Below are 24,019 nucleotides of genomic sequence, written 5' to 3'. Positions count from 1 at the left end.
GTGATACCATTTAAATTGATTCCACGACCTGCGGGCCTGCATCCTGTCACGCTTTCTTGCAGCTCCAGTCCTCTGCCATTCCCATCCAGGGAGCACATCTGAGGAGAACCGCCGCTTCTTTTTTTTTTTTTTCCCTCCCATTTTCTCTCTAAGGGTGAGGTATTTTCATCCCAGGGTATTTCACAGCTCTTCCGTGGCCATCCTCCTCTCATTCTCTTTTCTTCCACAGTGTCACAACCATTCAGCGACTGTAGGCTTCAGCGGGAAGCCTGAGCTTACTGTTTCTTTCCTCCCTCCCTTCCCTCCATCTTTTCTTTTCATGCCTCCATCTCTTGCCTTTTCCATCCCTGCCATCCCTGCGTGCATCTCTTTCACATCTCCTGCTCCCACTTGTACTTTTTCCCCTCTTTCACTCTCTGTTAATGACTTCTCTTCCCCATCTCCCATCTCCTCCCCTCTTCAGCCTCCTTTCTCCGTCCCTCACTATCTTTGTTCTTCCTCCTTGCCATATGTTCTCTTTCTCTCTCTGCCTCTGACTTGAGTGCCATTTGATGAGACCTGGATTGAGAGCTGTGGAGTATCGGTGCCGTGCAGCAGTGTGCCCAGGAGAGGATGTCAGGGAGAGAGACAGGCCCTCTTCACATTAAATATCATCTGACACCTAATCTGCTGCACCTTCTGCCGCCGTGATGAGAGGAGGAGGACGGAGCTGCTCCCCGTGCTCCAAAAAACCCATCTTTCCCCCCTTTGCTTTATGTTGGTGGAGGGAGAAGAGCCGCGTAATTAATACATCAAGACAAAGGCTGTCCTGAGCCTGTCTGTCTTTGCGAGCGAGAAAGAGGAGGAAGAAATGGGGACAGACTTTTAAACAGCATCCACATTCACTGAGGGATGACATCAACAAACTCTGTCGGAAACAACAATCGAGGAACCCCCTCCTCTTTTCGGACGGCCTGCTATCTATTGCTAAGTTGTCACAATTCTGCATCATATCAATATATCACATGGTTGATTTGGCAGCCAGATCATAGGTTTGCAGTTGGCATGCGGGGCAGTGGCCAAGAAAACAGCCTTTTTATGATTCAACAAAGGCTGTGGGCCCCCGCTGATGCTGTTGCAAATTGAAAAATGAATGAGAACTGACAAGTCTCCCAGGGAAATCAATCCGATAGAATAGGATTCTAATATGGAAATGCTGGAGAGATGATCACCTGGAAATGGTCGCGGCGCGTTTCAGATTTCTCATTTTTTGGGGATAATGAATTGGTTTGTCCTGTGGGGTTAAAAACCTGCATCATTTGGGGAGGGAAATTCAGCTAAACGCACGCTGAGATTTCCAATTCCATTGGCGTTTATTAATAGAGTTTTTAAAGGCCCTGGAAACTGTTTTTCTCTACCAGGATTTTATGCTGACAGTTTTGGTTGTTTCACATGAGAGATTCCTGTATTTTTGGTTTTGGCTGTTTTCTTCTCACTCAAGATTTCAAATCCTTGATATGGATTTTATCACAAGAAACACGATGGTTTATACTGCGATATCCATTAAACGTATTAACATTCATCACTAACTTTAAATAGCAGTTTGAAATGTCAGTGGCGGAGTCCAGCATTAGCACGCTGGATTAGATGCACAAAGGGCTGACTGGAAACAATGAATGCACACGTTGGATAAAATCTGCTTTTCGCATATGTCACAAAATGACTTAATCCAGGAAAAGAGAAAGGGTCAAAAAGCTGATCTCCGGCATTTTGAAGAGGAAACCTGTTCGTGTTGATGCAAGTATCTTTACAGCAGCGTCTGAAGAGGGCGAGTTTCACAGATGCTCGTCTCCTTCTTGTATTTCTGACAGAGCAACGGCTCAAAGTGCGTTTCCTGGCGATTCCCAGTGAAAGATAAACAAACTCAAATAAAATAAATAGGAGAGATTAAATTAAAAAGATTATTATTTTTATGACACACATAGGAATAATCCTCTCATCATTTTGATGATCTGAAAATGTGAAGCGTGAAATTTAAAATGCAAAAGCTTAAATGGAAAAGTCAGTGGAAATAGGAAGAGGGAAACGTCAAATATGAAACCCAGAACAGAATTTGGAAAAGCTTAACTGGAAATACTTAAACTAAATGCTTAAATAAAATAAAACCTTCTTCTTTCTGTGCATTTGCATCTGCACTTTACGATTTGATATTTGACATTTGGCATTTAAAACTTCACCTTTTCCATTTTCCATTAAGCATGTGACATTTGGCTTTTCAGGCTGTATGTGAATGGAGAGGCACGGCCCAGATTCTGGAGGGAGGGTTTCAAACCCGCACCCTCTGGACAGCGGGGGACGCTGTCATTCGCTGGCAGGCGTGAGTCACACTACGTTGACTTGCACAATGCATTAATGTTATCTGACGTTACGGCACATATAAGCAAGTAACATTAAACACAGCAGGTTTTAGGTGACTGTTCGCTAACTTACATTTGTTCCATATCATTAGCTTGATGACTACTTCATTGAACAGCCCATTAATATGTTTGTCTGCATCCAGGCCATGTTGCTACCCACCTGCAGTCAAACAGAAGGAAGGAACCACAGAGGGGTCTGTTACACCGTTTCCACGTCATGTTTCAGTGTCTTAATACGATGCGTAACCCTCCTCCTGACAGAGCGAAGCTTGCACATTTAGTTGTCAGCTCCCTCCCTGCAGACGGAGACGCTTCACCTGAACATCACAGCGAGGGACCACCTGCTGTCACAGCTTCGGATCAGCAGTCTGCTGCAGTGTTTCCACAAGTGCTCACTGGATCAGGACACCCGCTGGATGTTAGATACACAACCGATTCTGTGACCACCGGATCAATGGACACCGAAAGACCCTGCAGTTTTTCTCCCACTCAGACACACTGACACTTTATGAAAAGCCTTTATTTTATTATTTATTATTTTATAAATATATATTTTTATGTGATATTCCATACTGTCCAGGTCTGTGCTCCCTGTAACTGCTGCTGTGGAACCCTAATTTCCCATCAGGGATCAATAAAGTGCAATCTTACCTTAACCAATACAGATGAACAGACTTTACATGACTGCACAGTAGCATTTATTCTTCGCTTTAGATTATTTGCTTGTACTTTTGGCAGATCTGCTGCTAACAGAAGACAGATATGACAGCTCATTTGGATGCCATCTGACAGCCACACGTTTCTATTAACTACTGTTCCAGTAATTAGGTTATGATTGTGTAGAGTTAGCCTTTTGTTCTGCTGTCTGTGGAAGAATCGGTTCAGGCAGCAACATTATTTGGATTTGGGTTTGAATAAATGTGAAAATCAGTGTAACAATCCTGCTTTTTTCATTACATTTCTAATTCTACGATGATAAACTGTTCAAATAAATATTCTTGATTATTATTGCAGAAGATTCCCTCACCAGGATTTAAAGCCACTCTCCCAGGCAAAGGTTGGCTACACTTGTGCCTCAGCACATCTCAGCCATGGAGCTACTTCTGGCTTGGACATTGTTAGCGGCCAGTGTGGATGGCAGAGCACAGCACGGCTCCTCTTCACCGCTGTCAAACTCACTACGCTCTATAGCTCTCAGCTCCCCCTGTTGTCCGTAACGTGTGTGTGCACCTGTTTCAGACCCTCCCTCCAGCCTTTGAGCCACGCCTATTTTTTTACATACATCGGGGAAAGCCAAAAGTCAAATGGCTACTGGCTGATGGCTAATGGAAATTGGAAATTGGAAAAGATGAAACCTAAAATTCCAACTAATGCAAATGAAAATAAAAAAACTTTTTTTTCTATTCAAGCTTTTGATTTTATTATTTCCACTTTGCTTTTTGAGTTTTGAGTTGTGAGTTTCATGTTTGATGTTTCCCTTTTCTTATTTCCATTGCCATTTTCATCTCCATGTCTCTATATTCTCCCATGTGTCATCTCTACAGTTTAGGCATTCAGTTGGCGCGTTTCCGTAAATTAGAAATTTTAAATTTCCATTTTCTTCTTGAGTTTAATTATGGCCTGATTATTAGTGTAGTAAAATAATAAGCTCTAAGCTGAGCTAAGATTTAATTTATCTCTTTTAATTTTCTATGTAGATTTCAGAACTGAATTTTCAGAACTTTGGGATTATAACCTCAGATGGAAGAATGCTTAAATCTCTCATGAGTCAAAACAGCCAAAAATTTCAACTGATGCTCAATTGAAATTTTCCTTTGATGAGTAATTTTAGCTTTTACTACGACTGAGTTTCCTTCTACAGTAACAGTGCTGAGTCTGAGACATATCTCATATTCAACGAGCAGCCACCCATGGGTGCCATCACAGCGGCCACAAAATCATTCTCACTTAATTTCCAATGAAGCGCCGTCATTTGATGCCTTCATGGGACTGAGCTCCGCTTGTCCTGTTTCAAGAATAAACTTGGAACTTCCTCCTGTGTTTAAACTGGCTCAAATTCCTGAGATCATAGAACAAACATGTGAACACTGTTTTAATATAGATCCTAGCTTTAAAAAAAAAAAAAAGAAAAACACTTCCCCACAGCCATTGCAGGAAATGGTCTTGATCCAGGGTACGTAGCATTGACCGAGTCCTGGATTCTTCTCAGCTGGGAGGGTTGGATGTGTCTCGACAGGTGAGCTGTGAGCCTCGACCGGCACTCAGTGTGGTTGCCAACCAACCATCCACCCAGTCGGCCAGGGCTCCCAAAACCCCCAGGGAGGCCACACGACCTGAAAGGCATCAGTGTCTGGGAGTTCATAACAAGGCGGCCCGACCTCTATCACAGCCATTTGTTTCTGCCACTTTGGGACTGGGAGAACTGCTCTCAATCTCTCAGAGAGAGTGTGGCAGTCCTGCACCCCATCCATCACGAGTCCTCTCTCCAGCGGATGGACCACTTCCACGCCCGTTCCCCTGCCTGTCTGCTGCTTTCATCGAATGGATGCTGCCTCCATGCACTGCTTGTGCCTGTTGCAATTACCCTCTGCGCAGGCATACGTCAACCCAGACACTGGTGGACATTTTTTTCCCCCTTTGTTCTGGCACATCAGGAATTGACTGTGATGGCCAGTGGCCAGTAAATGATCCCTTCATGCAATCTTCCTAAAGCACTACGTTTGACCTCTGAGGGTGAAGCGTGAAGTGGGCTAAGATTTATGACCAAACTCTGTGAACTCATTAGACTTTGAAGGAGACCTAGTTTGAGCACAACGCTTTAGTTTCGATTCAAACAGCTGGATTCACCGGCACATTTTAAAGCTCCGAACGCAAAGCTCGAGAATAATGAAAAATGATTCATCCTCCGAGTGCCTGGCTTTCCTATTTTACCTTCAATTTGTCAAAGAGCGACTCCCAGGCATGCTAAGATGTAAATAACAGCAATTGCAAATGCACCGTATGACAAATGACAGAGTATAACATCCCAAATGGCACATGAATTCATCTGAAAGGAAATATCACACTGCTTGGATTCTTAACGAGGAAGCAAGCTGTTTGTATAGGTGTCACACAAGTACTGCTGTGTGGGATATTGATTACTTGCAAGGGTGAAATGAGCTCCATTTTGGAGGTAATGACATGCTGCAGCCGCGGTGGCCTCACATAAGCTTTGCGTTAAGTGGGAAGACAGTGCTTTTGTTGGAAATCCCAAGTGACAATAATCCCCGACAACAATAATCGCCTCCGCGGCCACCCCTGCCCTCTGACCTCCCTGTGGAGATGGGAAAAGCAAAGAGAGAGCTTCCACAAGGAGGGTAGAAAATAACTCCAAAAAGGCCACTCTTTCATTCTCTCTTCACACACACGCAGCTAAAGGTTAAACTCCTGCCTACAGTCACTCATTATAGAGCTCCATGTGTGGATTGGCCAATATATGTGTGTGTGTGTGTGGGACGGAGTGTAGGGGGAGAGGGGTTCTTGGCCAGTGTCGAAAGCGGTTAAATCATCACACATAGGACCAAAGTGGCACTTATAGCACATAAACGTCAGTTGGAATGAGTTGGTCCTGGGTAGCCAGAATAATACGCCTTCCAATATGTGTGTGTGTGTGTGTGCGCACTTGTGGGAGTGTAAAGTGTAACAAAGAGAAAGATGATTCAGTCGAGCATCTGCTCACATCAGCTTCAATTATCAAGCCGTGAAACTATCCGAGGAAGACTTTGCACGGGATTTGTTTCGTTTCCTTCTCACAGTCCCTGCAATAACAAAGCGGACGTCATTCAGGCCGCGGAAGTGACAGAACTGATAATCATTCGCCGCGGCTCGAGTACAAACGCGCTCTGCGAGGCACTGGATCAGCAAGGGCAGTCGCTCATGCTGCACAAGCAGGTGATGATTAAAGGCTGACCTTACGCTTAATTAGTGGCAACGGGGAGATTTCGCTGCTTGGCTATGAATCATGGGAGGAAAAAGCAGCCGCCAGGGAAATGTTACCTAAGTGATTAGGTGAGGGGTGTAAATCAATAGTGCCGTAGGGCTGCGAATGGAGTGGCAGAGGGAAGCGAGGTGCGAAATGAAGATCGGAAAGAAAAAAAAGAATGAGAGGACGTGATTAACACGACTGACCCGCTCCCGTCTCACGCACATAAACAGCAAAGGTCCTCGCAGTCAGGGTGAGTTACGAAGCCGGAGGCATTCATTTCCTTTCTTTTTTTAATTTAATATGATAAGAGCTGGGATTCATAAATATGCTTTTATGGGTTTGTGCGATGTCAGGTAATTTCAGATTGTAGAAATCCAAAGTAAACTAGAATAGAAATCTGCAGTATGACAGGAGACCGTAACGATGACGCTAAGAGTGAAACATTTGTGTGTTGACACTGCGATCGAAATTTCCCCGCTGTTAAGGGGATCATCTTCAACGCGCACATTTATAACTAAACCTACGCCACTGCTGCAGAGTGAGACGGAGGAAAGCCGCTGTCATCTCCAGCACTCTGGCTGAAATAAAACAATTAATCTCACGTTGAGCACTCCGCCCGAAAGCTAAGAAAGGGGCTAAATGGCTCATTGAAATCTGCAGCTTTAATCGCTGCTGCGAGGCAGTTCGTGCCAAATCAGTTGTTGATGCTTCATTCCCCCGCTCCACTCCAAATGGGCCAAACTCCTCTTAATATGTAGCCAAGGTTAGGAGACGCATTAGTTATTGAAGAGCGGAAATCAATAGCCAAAGCAGTCCTTGACAACACACGGCCTGAGAATGGCTAACTACAACTTATCTGGCTGTTCGTGTGTGTGTGTGTGTGTGTGTGTGCTACTGTGTCAGACCGAGCGGCCTGATGAATCGCTATAGTATGTCTGCTGCTGGAGAGAAAAGTAATCTTTGGAGGACGGCATGAAACGACACTCTGAACACATTTCAGTGAAACAGTTATCAAACATTGTGTTCAGTTATAGTTAAATTGCTCTGGCTGAGACGTCTCCTTACAATATCCACGCCTGTGACGTTCAGGTTAAACGTTGGGATGGATCAATGTCACGTGACATTGTGACCACAACCTTTCAGTAACAGCGAAGCAGCTATCAATATTTTTACATTAACAATATAAAAAATCAATATGTACAACATGAAAGATGTCGTTTGTAGCACAAGCTATGTGGAACGCTTTAGCATCCACAGCTGAATGTTGGCTTAACTGTTGACTTGTTAAAGCTTTCAATGCTTTCAGCCATCTTGTTCTTGTCTTTCAGTGGAAAAAGCTCTGATAAAGCCACTCTATGCTACCTGCTTAGCACGAAAAGGCAGAAAAACACTGTGAAACATTAAAGCTCAAAAGCCTCTGGAGCCTCTGGATCAGACTAAAAGCAGGGTAAATTTGGTGTAAAGAAACACGACTTCCAACGAATGTTCACCTCATATCTGCTGGATGTACTGTACTCAGCAAAGGTCTGGAAATACATAATACGAACACGCCACTATAACACACACTTTAGCTTTATTTGGGACTAAAAAAAAAGTGTGTGTATCCGAAATGTTGGTATTAAATCCTCATTTCACAGGAAAAGTACGAGAAGTCAAACATGAATCAGGAAGTCAGTCTGCAAACTGTGATGGAAATAACTGGACTCGCCATTCAGCAACTGCTTTAGTGGCTTTTTCCTGAAAAACTGCTGCTTAATTGTTCAATCCGAGGTCAGGGTTGTCCGGTGTGAAGGAGTGCGCTACCAGAGCAAACGAATAACAGCTGACCATTTTCAAAAGCAAAACAGAGTGCACGTTTAAAACGCTCTTCTACGCTCATCTCTCGCACTAAATGCCACAGCTGCAGGTCAGTTTAAATCCAAATCAATTTGCTGAATCTTCCTGCGATTAAATACCAGCTCCTAATGCCCCGTGAAAATATGGCCCAGGCACAGGCTGCATGATTCTGTCAGTTCAGGTGGAGATGAGTCCCGCGTGGCCCATTTCCCTTTCACACACCCACACACACACACACACACCTCCACGTCCAGTTATAATTGACTCTATTGAGCAGGAACAGCATGCTTTCTCATTGCTCCGGCACTAATTGGGTTCTGCGCCCTTACTTTTTACATGAAACACATTTTATGGAGCAATTTAAAATACGTAGCACTGCATAATTAGAAAGAGATGAGGGAATGAGTGGGATGTGTGCCACGGCGGCGGCGAGATGAAACGTCTTTCATGCACTTCGGGCGCACGGCGCCATCATTTGTCTGAAAAGAGGGACGGAGCAGATTTGGACGAAAGCGGTCGGATCACCTTCCGTCGTAATGTAAATATCGGGCGGCTGCGACGAGCGGGGCGGTGAAATCTGCTCGGTGAGGGGATACAAATGGGGTCATCCATAAGTGCTTCTGGGGAAGGAAACGCAGGAAGACAAATAGTGATTAGCTCTCGAGAACATATGCTGTTACTTTCATAAGCTCGCTCCTAATGACTTATTTGGCAGTTGTTGTTTTGACCTGCTTGTACTGTGTAAATGCTCAAACACTGAGGTGAGGCCAGATGTTTGGCAGACACGTGCGCCCATTAATAAACAGCATCCACACACACACACACACTCGACGTCCTCTGGGAGTCACTGGGGGAACAGTCATTCTTTCCTCTCGCTGCTTGTTGATATTTGTCCTGTCAGCTCACTGAAGCGACTGCTGGCTCCTGTCTGGACCTGAACGGCACACTTCAAACACTGTTGAGAATATTTAACATCTTGAAACGGGATTTACTTGGAATTCAACTCTCTGCCGAGCACAGACAAAATTAGTATGACGAAATACTTTATTCAGGGATAAATAGCTTTAATTCTTTCTTGTAGTAGCGGGCTGATCATATCCTTCTTTCTTTTTGCTGGCTATGCTGAGATGAAGAGTCGTTTCCTTGTCATACTTTAGGACCACATAATGCTAATTAACAGCGTTCACTTAGCTTTGTGTTCGAGCAGCGATGCTTTGAATTGTTTTCAGCTTGCCTAAGCATCGCAGAGACATTAGCCACCCTGACAGCTGCTAAAAGAAACCCCTGCATGTGCGAACGTGTCTAGCTAGGCCTTTGTTAGCGCCGCCAATATTTAGCTAGCTGCTGATGTTAAGTGTGTTCTAGTTGTATTGCGCACACAACATTTGGGATATTGTTGCTAGCGTAGCGGCCATGCTGGCACTTTTGTGATTCAAGGCTAGGTGCATTAGCTACAGTTAGCCTGCTAGCTTTGCTCATGTCATGGAGATGGTGTAAACCTGCTTGCTAGCGGGTTAAACTCTTGCTAGCTTGACTTTGGGTAGCAAAAGCTATGCTAGCGTGTGTAGGTAAGTCAAATTTTGTGGTGGCTTTGTGCCTTGTAAGGATCGCTGTGACGACTGTAATGGATTTCCTCTTTATTTATCCTGAAAACAGCCATTCTGCACAATGACTACTTTTGCTTGTGGTACTTAAAGTACATTTTGATGCGCATGCTTTTGTACTTTTACTTAAGCACATTTGTGAATGCAGGACTTTTACTTGTATTTTAACACTGTGGTATTGTTTTTTTTTTTTTCTTTTTTTTCTGGTGCTTCTTCCCCCACTGGTCTCTAAAAAGAAAATAGTGAGATTGTTAATGTGCTTGCAGAAGCTTTACTAGTAAAATATTCCTTGGTGCACTGTCTACACTGCATGTATTGCATGTGCTCTGCATAGTATAAACAATCCCAGCAACCCTAACCATGTCCATTAGCACAGATAAACTCCAGCACATCGTGTTCTATAAATAACACATCAATGTTTAATAACCTTGTACGACCCTCGAGAAGCACTTTCATATTAAGAGTACTGGTGATTATGGCAGTTATTGAAGCCGTATGGCCAGAAATCTGGGCCCGCTAATACTCCCGGTTATTCATAACTGCTGTGGTTGCATCTGGTTTCTCTCAGGTTTAAATCAATCCATGTCATGATTCACCCCGAGAAACAGCGCGGCGGCTCAGAGGTCCTAAAAGAGCTTGTGTATCAGAATCTCCTCCTCTACACGGCCGGAGGATCACACGAACAGCGCTGTAAAACCTTGCGAGCTTGGAAAGTTTCGTTTAATTGTATCCAGAATGATCCTCTTGACGTGAGGACATTTTACATGAGACGTTCAATTCCAGTACAAAGGCAAAGTGGAGGATTTCAGGGAGGGGACTTGGCCTTGTTTAATGATAGCACGAGTGTTTGATGACAAACTCAAAATAACTGGAGTTCTTGTACAGAAGAACAGGCTCTTGCTCTCTAATAGGCCTTACAAACCTCACTTTAAATGCATTATAAGAAATCAGGTGATGCTCATTTATGTTTTCAAACCATCTTTTCAGTTCATTCGCTGCAATATGAGTTATGGCGTCATAATAGTGAAAATGTGCATTTGAAACAAGTGTTAACCAACTGCAAATACACGTCTGCGCATTTATTGCTGTAACAGCAAATTGCCGCTTGGTTAATAATTAACACACTGAACACAATTAGAAATCAGTTATTGACAGGTTTATTGCAACGTACAAATGAATTATTGATTTATTTAATCAATTCACATCCCATCAGTTAATAACTAGTTTCTACAATGTGTGAAGTCAAGCAGCAATCACTTTATTTATTTATTGTTTGCAATGCAGTGATGTGAATTAACAGTAATGGATAAAGGTAGTGATCCCATTAAAAAACACCATGGCCTGATACCTGGGCCTTTCCACACACACTGCTGCTGCAACACATGTAAAAACTCACTAGTGAAATGTGTATTAATTCACCACCGAAAATAGTCCCAAATAAATGCAGCATGTTCACCCTCTGCTTAAACCCACGGTGTCCAGCTGCCTTCGGAAATTACTGAGCCTATTTTTCCATTATTTCAGGGATTTGTGTCGTTATAAGGAACAAATGGGTTTGAGACTGAGACAGGTTGGGGAAGTCAGCGCTGAGAGGTGGACTAACACGTTGCTAGTTTTGGTAATTTCATGGGATTTGCTGAAACAAAAAGAAATTAAGAATAACACCAGCCTCACTCTTTTAATTCTGATTGATTCTGTGACTGTTTGCTACCAGGACAACAATTAGTAAACTTTTTTAATTAGACAAACCACCAAGGTGCTAACAGACAGAGTTTTCAGCAGTGCTTTAATATTGGATTTAGTGTTTTATACAATAGCAGAGTTCAGGACAGACTTCTCCATTGTACGTATAAAACAAAGGAACTTTAGTCCGCCTCTTGAAGCTGTGAATATGAATACAATATTAGCCTTGAAATTTGTTTTGAATGCCTGTCTGGCACTTAGAGTGAGAGAGAGAACATGCACGGCTCTGAGAGGCAATAACAGGTCAGATTTCCCCAAAGGTTCTGACACCGGCACCGAAATTAATTGCACTGTTCTGAAGATGAATAAAGGCATTTGTGCTGTGATTAAGGAAGCCCGAGCGCTCCCTCCCTGCAGGCCTGAACCAACATTCAATAAGCCCACAGCAGTGCCTGCCTGCCTGCCTGCCTGATGGACTTTGCTTCCATGGAGCCGCAGAGCCTGACAGGAAACAGAATGCCATACACACACATTCGTATTCTTCTGCTGCAGAGAAACCCTCCCACCCCCCTCAACCACACACACAACACTTTGTATGCGTGCCAAGGTACATATACATAGTAAATGCAAGAAACAATCGCAGGCCTGTCATTCGTCAAACAGCGGGAGCAATAACAGAATGCAGGGGATGTATGAAAACGTGCGTGTGAAGTGGCGATCTCTCTGAATGAGGCTGTCAATGACAAGCCCCGATAAGAGAGTGTGGATGATGCTGTACGCGAGATCTGACTGTCTGTCAACGCGAATGGAGCCGCCGTGCGATTTTAATCGTCACCTTGGGTGGCAACAGGGCTGCAGCGTTTTATGGCATCTGGGAGTAATAAACTGGAGAAAAGATAGCAGGGCGATGATGGAAGTGGTGGGAACTGTTGGAAGATAGAGGGGTCATCAGGCTTTTACGAACATGGGCTTCGAATTTATGACGGAAATATGTTAGGAAATAACATTTACAATAGATTTTTTTTTCTGTGAGTAACAAAGACTACTTCAGGAGAAGGTTCCCGTAACTATTTGAAAATAGAAAATAAAAGCATACAATTAAGAGAAAAAAGGCCGATAAATAGCCCAGTGCAGTGAGTCATCCCTTCCATGAGCTGTCAGGAAGTTTGAGTATTAGCAGCGGTTTTCTTCCCGTGTTTTAAAACTGTTTGGATTGCTGTGTTCTGATAGTTTGGCATCTTCTTACCTGGATCAGCGTCAAATCCTATGATCCTGAGAGATTCACGTTCTTTGGCCAGCTCTCTCAGCTCCGCTGAATGCCACGCATGTGATCGCTCTGGTCAACTTTACTCTCCAGCAGGCAGCCAAACCGTTTGCGAGCAGCCGCTCACTCCCACAGTTTTCCCTGTTTATGTTAAACTAATCCCTCTGACAAACACTGTTCCACTTTTCCACTTCCCTCACGGTGTTTGGCTAACATTTTCGTGCCGCTTTAGAAGTCTCGAACAGCTATGTGAAAATCAGTCAGGAGCTGCACAATCATCGCACAGAAAGGGTTTAAAAGCTTTTCTAACGCTCCATCATTTCCACCCTAATATCTGGCCGTTAAGAAAAGGGATATGCAATATTGAGGCAAGCAAAAAGGAGTTAACGTCTGTGTCCTCTGTAGCTTGGCTGTCTAAAAGCACAGCCTTGAGCCTGCGTTGCACTCAAAGGACTGACATTTTCTGACATCCGGTGTAATATCATCTATTTTCACCTTTAAAGAGTGCTCTCATTTTCCAAGTCTGAAAAAAAAAGAAAATCTGAGATATTCAGCTAAGTTTGCCCTTGAATTATCCAATTGATCGCCACCCTTGAGTCCCTCTACACATTTGGCTTTAATAGATGTGCTGTGATCATTTAATGCAGTGTTTTTCTTTCAGGGGCTGGTTTGGGACGTAGCCGTAGTTCCAGGGACAAAACAGATTCCCAAATTATTCTCTGGAGATTGGTTCCTTAACCTATTGAAATTCAGAAGCTTCTCTGCAATTAAAAGTAGGCAGATTCATTACTGCCATGTATACTTTGAAACCAAATCGTATACTTGCTAAACTTGCTTGCACAATGCAATTTGTAAAACATGAGTTTAATGACAAAACATGTGCAGCCCAAGAGAAAAAGGTTTAAAAATCACTCTTTTACAAAATGCTATTTGTAGATCTTTGAGTCAGCTACTGTTGCATCTTTAGCCACGCTAGCTGCCTCTGGGGATGGCGTTGTCAGCCTGTCTGTTGACTGGTCCACCACTTTGGTCCAGACTTTAATACCTAACTACTGAACTATGTGATGGATTTTCATGAATGTTGGTACAGACACTCGTGGTCCCCAGAGGATGAAGCCTGTTGATTCTGGTGTTCCCATGACTCTACTATGTGAACATGGCAAACATTTTGTTAAACATCAACTTAAAACCTGCTGAATCAGCACGTTATTATCATCACTGGGAGCATGTTAGCATGCTGATGTTAGCACTTAGCACAAAGCTGCTTAAGCACAGTGTGACAGTGCCTCCTAAGACTAAAAATCTAACTGCATAAACGGATAGCAAAATGACTCTCTGAGGATTAACGCAGTTTTTGTTGTTGTTGTTTTCCAGATTTTTGTGTCGCTGTTATCACCGCCACAATTTATTCTAATTTCTTTCACATGGATGTGTTTTGGGTTTTTCAGCTGTGGGGTGTGCCGCCATTTCTTTGCATTGTGGGAGAACAGTGTCCATTCGAAGCACACTCGAAAATTGACAGTATTTTGTATGACTATTTTTTCTTCTTGCATCACTTTTTCCAGTGTGAACACCACTACACATTCAAAACCAGTATAGAATAAGTACAGAGTTTATCCCGTATTAGGCCTCTGAGAAGAACGGCACTCTCTGACGTGAGATCAGTTTCTATCATGTTTCCATTTACTGCACATTCTTTTTATATCCAACTGCTAAATTGAAAAAAAACATACCAGCATTGAATTATGGTGAATATAACATTGCACACATACCACAGCAGAGGCAGACTGTTTATCTGTCCGTCCATCCCTCAACACTGTCTATCAGACACAGTACCTATATGTGTAACCTGATAAAAAGCGTGAACGTGTCATTCTGGTGTCTTTTCTTGCCTCCTGGCTCCCAGTCTGCATTTCAGGAGGAGCTGAACTTCACTCAGCCATGACTGCAGCCTCAGAGAAAGCTGCCAGGCATTTCTCCTCCGCTCCTGATGTCATTCTTTAAAAAAAAAAAAGAAGAAAAAATAAATACTTCCATGCCATTTCTGCAGAACCAGACACTCGAGCAGGGTTGAGAAAAAAATGAGAGATGAGGGGGGAAAAAAGAAGCGATAACATGTAAACACAAAGTCCTGGACTTTGAACGAGGCTATTTGAAATCTGCCTCAGTGCAACAACCCTGCACAAGGTAAAGCTCCTGCACAGCGACACATGGTGACATTTCACAGGGCCAAATGAGTGAGTTACGACGTGTTGCGAGACTTTCTCTTTCAAGCTGCGATGAGATGTAGTGCTAACCACTGACATTATTCTGAGGCTGATTGCATTATGATTGGAACCATAATGGTGGTCCTCACAAACTGGGGCATCCGAGAACGCGAAGGGCGGAGGTGAGGCGGGAGTGGAGGCACTTCATCCGTCAGCAACCTGTCGGTCTGCCTGGGTGATTCATGGCAGCCATTTTGTGTCAAAATCTCACCACAAATCAGTTTGCCATGAAAAGGAGACTGACACTCACTCTGTCTAGAGACAGTCAACGCAGGAATTCTCAGATGTGTGTCAGAGATATGGAAAAGTTCAAAAGCTGCTCCGTGAAACTCGCATTGAACGCTTTTCATTCGCTCGACTCGCCAGCTGCTGTTTCCCTGCAGTCCTTTAATAATTCAGAGCTAGAAGACAGGAGGCAGCCATGTTTGCTGTGTTTATCTCTGTGTTTGTTACCGTAGCACCTCAACTTTGCTTTATTAGATTTCCATCAGCAGTGTGGAGAAACTAAAAGTCCCTTTGGTCCTGAGTAACAATGCCTCTCCCATGCTATAACCAAACTAACACATGAATTATTTCCATTGGAAGCCGCCCCACCCCCGCCCCCGCCCCCCATTTCCCATTTGTTTTTATCACTGCTCAAGTTTTTAAGTGTGTGCCGTCGCCCCGGTTTTCCCCATCCTCTCCCCTCTCGTTTGAAATGTAACGTTGGCAGAGTAATGGAGAATTACCCTGTCTATAAAAAGCCCCTGAAGTCAGGAGGTGCACCGCTGCCAAACGACACTGAAAGCAATTACCGTATGTTTCAACACCCTTTTCATAGGAAGGGATCTGTCTCGAGGGCCACTCACCATGCGTATGAGACTCATTTGGTTCACATTACCATATCCTGCTGCAGCACAGTCAAGCCTCGGCTGTCACTGCCTCGTCTATTCAATGTCTTCTGTGTGCGATGGCCATGCCCTTGTATCAACAGAGGATAAAGGAGCAGGGGGAGAAAAAAAAAGGAGGATGCAAACACGTCTTTGTTTTCATTTCCCTGGCACGGAGTGTGGAGTGATTCCCTGCTACTCCGGTGACCCTACGTGAGTGAAAAATTAGATTAAATGAAAGAAAAGGGGGGGATTCTCTTTCTTGCCATGTTGGCACCCTCGGGGATTTGAGCAGATAAGGCGAGCCCCGCTGCCTTCCCCTTCTCAGAGACCAAAGCTATTGTTGAATGTCACAAAAGGGGCAAGAAAATTCTCAATAAAAAGCAGGAAAGATGGTGTGATTTGTTTCTCTCCTGCTGTTTCATCTCCCCTCACTCACGCACTCCTTCCTCCTCCTCTGTCCCTTCTGGCATTTGAACTCTGTGCGGGTTTGCTGTTAATTGGATTCAGATTGCAGAGATAATACAGTCCTTTGCGGAGAGCTGTTTGGCTCGGCCGCGCCGGGTTTTCCCGAGCTGGTGCCGCCGATAAAGTAGGTACAGTAGTCGCACAGAGGAGACTGTGTGAGGAAACAGTCTGCTATGCATCTGCTCTGCAGGCGGCGTAGCCAGCAGGAGGAGGTCACCCGATCATTAGCGCCCTGGGGATGATGTCACCCCACCGCACGCTGAACGCCAGTCAGCTCCCCGCACACATGTGGCCCTGCCTCGGAGAACGCATCATCACCGCCATCCAGCTGAGTCAGCTGGGTGTAGGTTCAGTCTGTGTGTGCATGAGGGGAAGTGTTAAAACTGTGCTAACAGCACTGACATAGATGCACTAACATGCATGAACTGGAAAGAGCACTGGAGGAAGCATTTGAGGCCGTTTTCCGCCACGTACGCTCCATTTGTCAACTGACAATCACTTTAAATAAATTTCAGTCTACCTGCCCAGACTCTCGCCATGACAGCTCAGGAATGTCAACAATAAAATGAGTGTAATTCCATCCCTCATGCACTTCCTGCAAAAGAGGGAGGAGAAACACTTTGTCTCCATGGTTATTCTGTTTGCTTGTACCGTCCACATGACTTCGACTAACATGAGAGAAAGTCTTTGTGTACTTGTTTATGGGAAAGTGTGCGTCTTGGAATGGTCTTGTTGCATCTGATTGGATGAGGAATGCAAAGTTTCCACTTTTCAGGCCAACCAGGGAAAAGTTTAAGCGCAGAAAACAGCAAGAGGAGCTGAAAAAAAAGCAGAGAGAGAAAGATCCATGAGGGTTGGCGCATCGAAAGCTGCACATTTGTTTTCACTTTCCCGCAATGATCCCCGAAACCAAATCAGAGCAATGTATCTAAGGACAAAATTGGCACGTAGCTTGCTCTTTGCCTCCTACATCACCCTGTTCCGCCGTTCTCTGGAATAATATTTTCTTACACAGGCATAGAGCATGTTTGATCGCCCCTTTTATTAGAGACGAGGCTTGCCTCAGAAGTGCCTCCCTCTCGCCCCTTTCCTCACCGCTGTCACTGTGTGTCAGTCTCTGCCGCCCCACGCTGTGCAGCATGGCACAGGGGAAGCAAGGAAGGAGGGAAAAGGGCCTACGCTTGAGGGCTCAGATGTGGGACACGGTGCCAAAGCGCACCCCGGTTCTTCCATCAGGAGGGTAATATTATGTTCGGAGATTGGCTTTCCGCAACGAAGCCGCTCTCCTCCTTGATCAATAAGACAGGTCAGCCGTTTGCATTAATCCCACAAGCCGCCCACATGCAGGAATGTGCAACACAGGGAAAATCTTACAAGAGGTAATTTCTTCATGTCTGCAGCGAGGAGGCTCGGAAAAAAGTTCCACAACTTTTACTGTTTTTACGTTTCCCCTTCTGTAAGTGCGAGGGCTTTGAGAGCAAAATCAGCTTCCCTCCTCTGTCCGTGAAGAAGAAAATACCACTTAAGGTGTCCCCTCTTTGTTCTCCACATCAAGTCAAGGCCCCCGAAGATTTACACCAGAGGTTAGGTCAGAGGTATTGTTTGAAACCAAGCTCAGAATTCCAGAGGCAATGTGCGTTTCCTCTATTTCTGAGTATGACTTGCACATCTTGGCCACAAAGAGTAGAAAGTACCCGTGCCACGGCGCCCCAGATGAACTCCTCAGGGACGAGCAGACAAGAGCCCGCTTCCTGGCTGCATTGTCCGAGGAGAGTATCCTGTTTATTGCAGCTGGATGAGCCGCAGAAGAATGGCTGGCGACGCCCACGCTGATGGCACTGGTCATGCATTGAATTTGGGACTTTTAAAGTTGACATGAGGAAGCTCAAAAATCAATAAAGAGATGTCCAAAACATAGCAATCCGTCTGCTGATAACTAGTCAATCTTTTCTCTTGTTTTTTGTCCTCACAGATGATATTCAGAGCTTTGCTGGCTTTCATCATTTTCGCTGGATGTTTGTTGAATTTCAAATATATTTCCCAATCTCACTTGTATATAAAAAAAAATACCCCCCCGTGTATTCACTCACAGGCTCTTGAGAAGGCAAATGTTTATTAAGGGGCTCTCTTTTGTTGCGTTGATGGATTACTTTGTTGAATTTATGGGCGAACGTATTATAAATCACTGTTGTACTGACCTTTCCTTATAAAATGGGAATCAAAAGCAAGAGCTGATTTGCACGGGACGTCGGGTGTAAACGATAAGACTGCCTGGGCCGGGAAAGGTATTTGTCTGACAGGGATAGTACAGTAAAGCGCTGATATAAAGCAGCAGACGGTAAAGAAAGTTGTGAGTTATTGCCATGGACAGGACAAATCCTGTTCAGTTCCATATACTGGATTACTATTATTGACAAGCACAATCTTTTCTCCGAGGGCTTTATGTGGATCTGACTAAATCAATGCTGCAACTAAGTGCCCATGAAAGTCAAAACATCACTCCACATTATAGAGGAATGAAGAGGAAGTCTGGTCAAGTCAATCAAGATTCTTGTAATTTCACAATACAAAAGATCAGTTTTCAAAAACGCTCACACATATTTACTTTCTTGCTGAAAGACACATAAATACCATCCATGTCTGTGCGGTGAATATGAGGCCACAGCCAGCAGCCAATTAGCTTAGCTTAGCACAAAGACTGGATGCAGGGGGAAATAGCTACCCTGGCTGCATCCAAAGGTGACAACATCCACCTACAAGCACTTATAAAGCTCTGCAATTAACATATTATATCTCAGTTATTTAATCTGCACGAACACAACAGTTTATTGTTTTACAGGGGGTATGTACCAGGCTATTTCTCAACAGGGAACAGTTGCCAAGCAACCAGCAGAGCTTCCTGGAAGTCTACAACCAATAAATATGTCAAATGGATACCTTTCTATAGAGCTTCACAATGAGCACATTCACTCATTCACCCTTTCACACACACACTCACACTCTGATGGCAGTGAGCCACCCCGCACGGCGCTCCCCTGACCACCACGAGCAACTTGAGGTTCACCGTCGTGCCCTGGGACACTGGGATAAGTGACCTGCGGACGAGAGGAGGTGTGGATCGACCCTCAGTGGAAGATCCTACCTCCTGAGCCACAGCCATCCCAAACATGTCATTAAAAGAGCTTTGGGGGTGCTGCTGAATTGGACAGAGCCAAGGCAAGCTTTTTCTGGTATTTATGCTAAGCTAAGCTAACCAGCTGCTCGCTCCAGCTACATATTTACTGTATAGACGTGAGAGTGGTATCAAATTTCTTATTATCGTCAGACTCCCTGCATCACATTTTTAATAGGTAGAAATTTCGGTTGTACATACTATGCTATGGTTCCAACCATGGGGATCAGATGGTAATGCTGCGGTTTTTAATAAAAATAAAAATAACAAAAAGGATAGTTCGGTCTTTTCAGCTCAATAAAATCCTTTATCCTTAGGTAAGTACATTCTTGAGCGTGTTGCTCCAAATGAGGTAAACTATTTGACAGGGATTATCCTTAGGAGAGGCTGCCAAGCTAGAGTATTAACAAAGGGCAACTTTCCCGCCATGCATTTTTCACGCCAGCAGCACAAAGTGAAATTGGTTGCTGAGCTCCTAATGCACCGGCCTCCCCTGTCAATGGGTGATTAGCTGAGAGGGCTTTCATATTATGGCCAAAGTTGCAAGGCTCCTTTTAGACGAGAGTCTCGTAAAAGTTCGGGAGGTTCACTTTTCTCATTAGGTTGGAGTCAGCTTCGATTTCCTGTGCGAGCATGGAGTGGCAGGCCTTGGGTGACTGTTCTAAATGTAAATCATGGCTGAATGGAATTACACCGACAGGCAGACATCTGTATTTTAATTGGCCCCCGGCCACCGCCGCCCCCCCTTCCTTCCCTCCCCTTTCCACCCTGTAGCAACAGGCTCCCACAAAAACATTAATTTATAGCCCTGGCGCAAAGAATACACCCCATTTGTGCGTGCAGAACAAGGGGAAAAAGAGCTTGCAGCCTACATGGCAAAAACAATATTTAGCAGATGAGATCACTGCTACCATCTCCATTGTAGCATCAGCATGACAAGGCGACCCAAAAATATTTCCCTTGGCGGGTCGCTGGGGGTTTCTGCACCCTTTTCCTTCATCTGTTTGTTTTGACTTGAGGGCGCTTATTTTCACTGTAGGCTATCTGGCCTTGGCCTACAAATTGTGAGGGGGTCTCGGCAGAACGGCGTGTTTTGAGGAAAGGGATTATTTCAATCGGTCGATTCTTCCAGTGAAGTGTACGCTGTGGGCTTACTGTTTAAGCAGGGTGGTCGCCGGGCGGCCAGAATGAGAGGCGGCAAGGACGAAACAGAGGATGAAATTAGATTGATAGACTGATTGATTCATGTGGAGATGAAAAAGATGGAGACAGATAGCGGGATGACGAGACGACTTGAATGCAGCCATTAGGATGTGTGGTAATCCAGGTGCAGACCTCAATGTGTTGTTAGTTAATGGTGACATGAATCCGCAAGAATGCACGGGCTGTGCTGTGTTGAAGGCAAGACTTGGTGGGGATGGAGCTGAGACCTCTGATGGATTTATGGATAATGGGTTTATTGTACAAGCTAATTGTTAGAGGATCTAGGCTGCATGGTGCGTTTGGAGAAAAGGGATTAGTCCGATCAGTGTATCCCACTGGTGGAATGCGTGGCAGGAGTCCAGCGTTCAGCCTGGGTGTGTGGAGGACACTATGTTTGGACAGGGGGGGGAGGGGGACAAACAAGAAGCGGTGGGTATGGGAGATAGAAATGAAAGCGAGGCAGAGGAAGGGCTGTGAGTGCGAACCTTGCTGCTGCAGTGCCATCAGACGACCCCAAAGGCCTGAGAGAACAGTGGACCTCTCAGATTTAAGCAGAAGGCGGATGAAAATGGCTCAAGCTGAGAAATAAGATGAATTTACTGCGTGGGAATAATTGGAGTATGGATTTTCTTTTGTTCTTGTACTTTCTTTTTTTTTGCTGTTATTTATTTCCCTTAAGTTTTTTTTTTTTCCTCTCCTCTAATCTGCCATTTGCCACAGGATTTACATCCCAGTATTGAGTACACCCAGAGAACCACTCAGCGGAATAAGTCCATTACTCACTCAATTACTGGAACAGCACGGCCTGCTGGGTCGGGTTTTGGGAGAAGCAGGAAGGAAGGTCTTGTGGCTACTGGAGGGTTTCAGTATGTCAACGCTTTTGGCTAAATTCAGCTCTGTGTCTTTCTGCAGCTCTCCTCTCCTAACCAGGAAGCGGTACACACCATGTATTTAGGCTGCTTTGATTGTAGGCTCATATAGGTTATTTGTCATTTAATTTTGTGCTATGTAGCAATGTGGCGATGAATATTAACATAGTACGCCCTTCCCTAGGCATTCTGTTGTTTTTAGCTGTATGTACTTAGATACTTTAATTACAGAATATAAAATGTGATTTATTATAGAGCGCAAGGCATGCTCTTTTCCCAAGGGCAATGGTGAACAGCTTGGCATTGTTGCTGTCTGTGTGATGCTGAGTAGCTAACCCACTGGGGTCCCTTCTGTACAGTGTGTAACCATATATGGAACAATCACGGCTGAAATTATTTGCTTTGTGTGGGAATCCTCTGAGAAAAGGCAAACACGCCTTTACATTTCAGCTCTCCATCCTATTGTTTATTTCGCCAGCGCAGCACGAAGGCTATCGAACACCGTCTTAGCTTTCATCTTCATATCACGTAGCCGGGACTTCCTCTCGCTTAGTTTGTATAGACATCTGGTATTGTGGACTTAGGGTCAGGGGCCCTGCACAGGGAAAAAAGATGAGATATTAGCATGTGGAGAAAGAGAGGGCGAGAGGTACAGACAGACAGGAAGGAAAGGGAAGAAGAGAAAGTGTGTGTGAGGGCGCGGGAGAGACAGGCACACGTGCATTTGCACACATGCAGCATAAATCATCACAGACCCAAAGATAATAGAAAATGGCAGTCCCCACAGTCTGCTAAATCAAGCCGCTGCTTCCTCAGTCTATTCAGTAATTGCAGAGAGTGCTGATCGGGTTGTTTTGCGGCAGCTACAGAGAGCTAAACGAAAACAGGCAGGGATGAACAGACAAAGCCTCTGTGGCTGAACTTTAAGGGAAAAGGCAGAGATTCAGCGGCAGTTGTGGTTGTCAGAGGGTGGAGCGGGCCAGGGGAGATTGCTTTGGGATGGGTTCGCAGCTGATGGGGATGGTGCTTGATGGGTGCTGGATGTGTAGCATCAGCAGAGGTGTCAGGACAAGGTCAGAGACTGGCCTGCTCTCCATCAGATTCAGGAAATAGGAGCTGTCCTCTAATCTGTGAAGGGCCATTCATGTCATGCCATTCACATAGAAAATGTACTTAATAGTAGCTCTACAGTAATATCTGAGATAAGCTCTGAGCTAAAGCGTCTCCTGAATTCTTCTGTCATCTTGGTTTTTAGGCTTGCTTGCTCTGGGGGTGTCAGTGTTGGTCAGCCCACCACTTTTAGAATTAGCTAATATTAGCATGGTAACATGTTGAACTAAGGTGGTGAACATTGCATGCATGCATCCGCAAGCATTATGAGCATAGCATGTTGACTTTAGCATTTAGCTCTGCCTCAAAGAGCTGTGAGCACGGCTGTCGACTTTGAATAGAGGGGCTAAAAGTTCATATTGTCCTCTCGTTATCAGCTTTTTGACCAATTAGTGCAGAAACTATAGCTGTACTTCATTGGGAGAGTATTCATCTGGGTTAAAATAACGAGCAGCTGCCAGTGAAAAGTTGCTGTTTTGTTGCAGTGTTGGATCGAAACTCAAATATTCCAGACATTTCCTCATTAAATGCTAGTTTTCGACCTCTGACCTCACACAATTATACTTCAGTTTTCACCATCTTGCTTTCGGCATTAAAGACTGAGCACTCAACATTCATTCCAGCCCGAAAGAACATTACTAAATCTCCACAATATACATTTTCTGACCCCATCAATGAGATGGGGTCAGAAAATGTATCATCAATCAAATCTGGCATGTATCATCAATCAAATCTGGCATTTTGTGATGCCAGATAACAAAAATCCAACATATCAAAGCGTTATTTTTGATTTCATTTTGAACATTTTGGCACATTTTATAGGTTGTCCAGTCGTGTATTTATCAGCTAAGAATTATTGCACAGGTAAGACTGGTCATTGCTGATATACTGTGTAACTGTATGGTTTTCTTCTGTCATGGCTGACTTTTGGTTTCTCCCACATCCACAGGCAAAGACAAGGGAGCACATCACCTGTAGAATACCTTGTTTGCACTGGTACTCAGAAATGTGTCAAGATTTAGTGAACACTATGGATTATAGACATTATACTGATCCTTTGAAAGAGATCTTATTTCCATCTTTAAATCCTGGATCTTTTCTTGTCCTTCCCACTGAGGGTGCTGCAAACAAACATAATCCTGTTCCCATTTCCATTCATCTTTCTTTTGTTTATTTATTCTCTTCCTTCATTTAACTATGTGTTCATTGACTGTTAGCATTCCACAACAGTAGCACTTGTAGCAGCAGCACTTAAGTTTCAATTCAGATGGTTTGCGCACTATATGAAGGAAGCATAAGAAAATCATTCTTTTG

Source organism: Chelmon rostratus, chromosome 18, assembly GCF_017976325.1.
Source record: "Chelmon rostratus isolate fCheRos1 chromosome 18, fCheRos1.pri, whole genome shotgun sequence".
Lineage (NCBI taxonomy): Eukaryota > Metazoa > Chordata > Actinopteri > Chaetodontiformes > Chaetodontidae > Chelmon > Chelmon rostratus.
Note: the sequence above shows the minus strand (reverse complement) of the source record.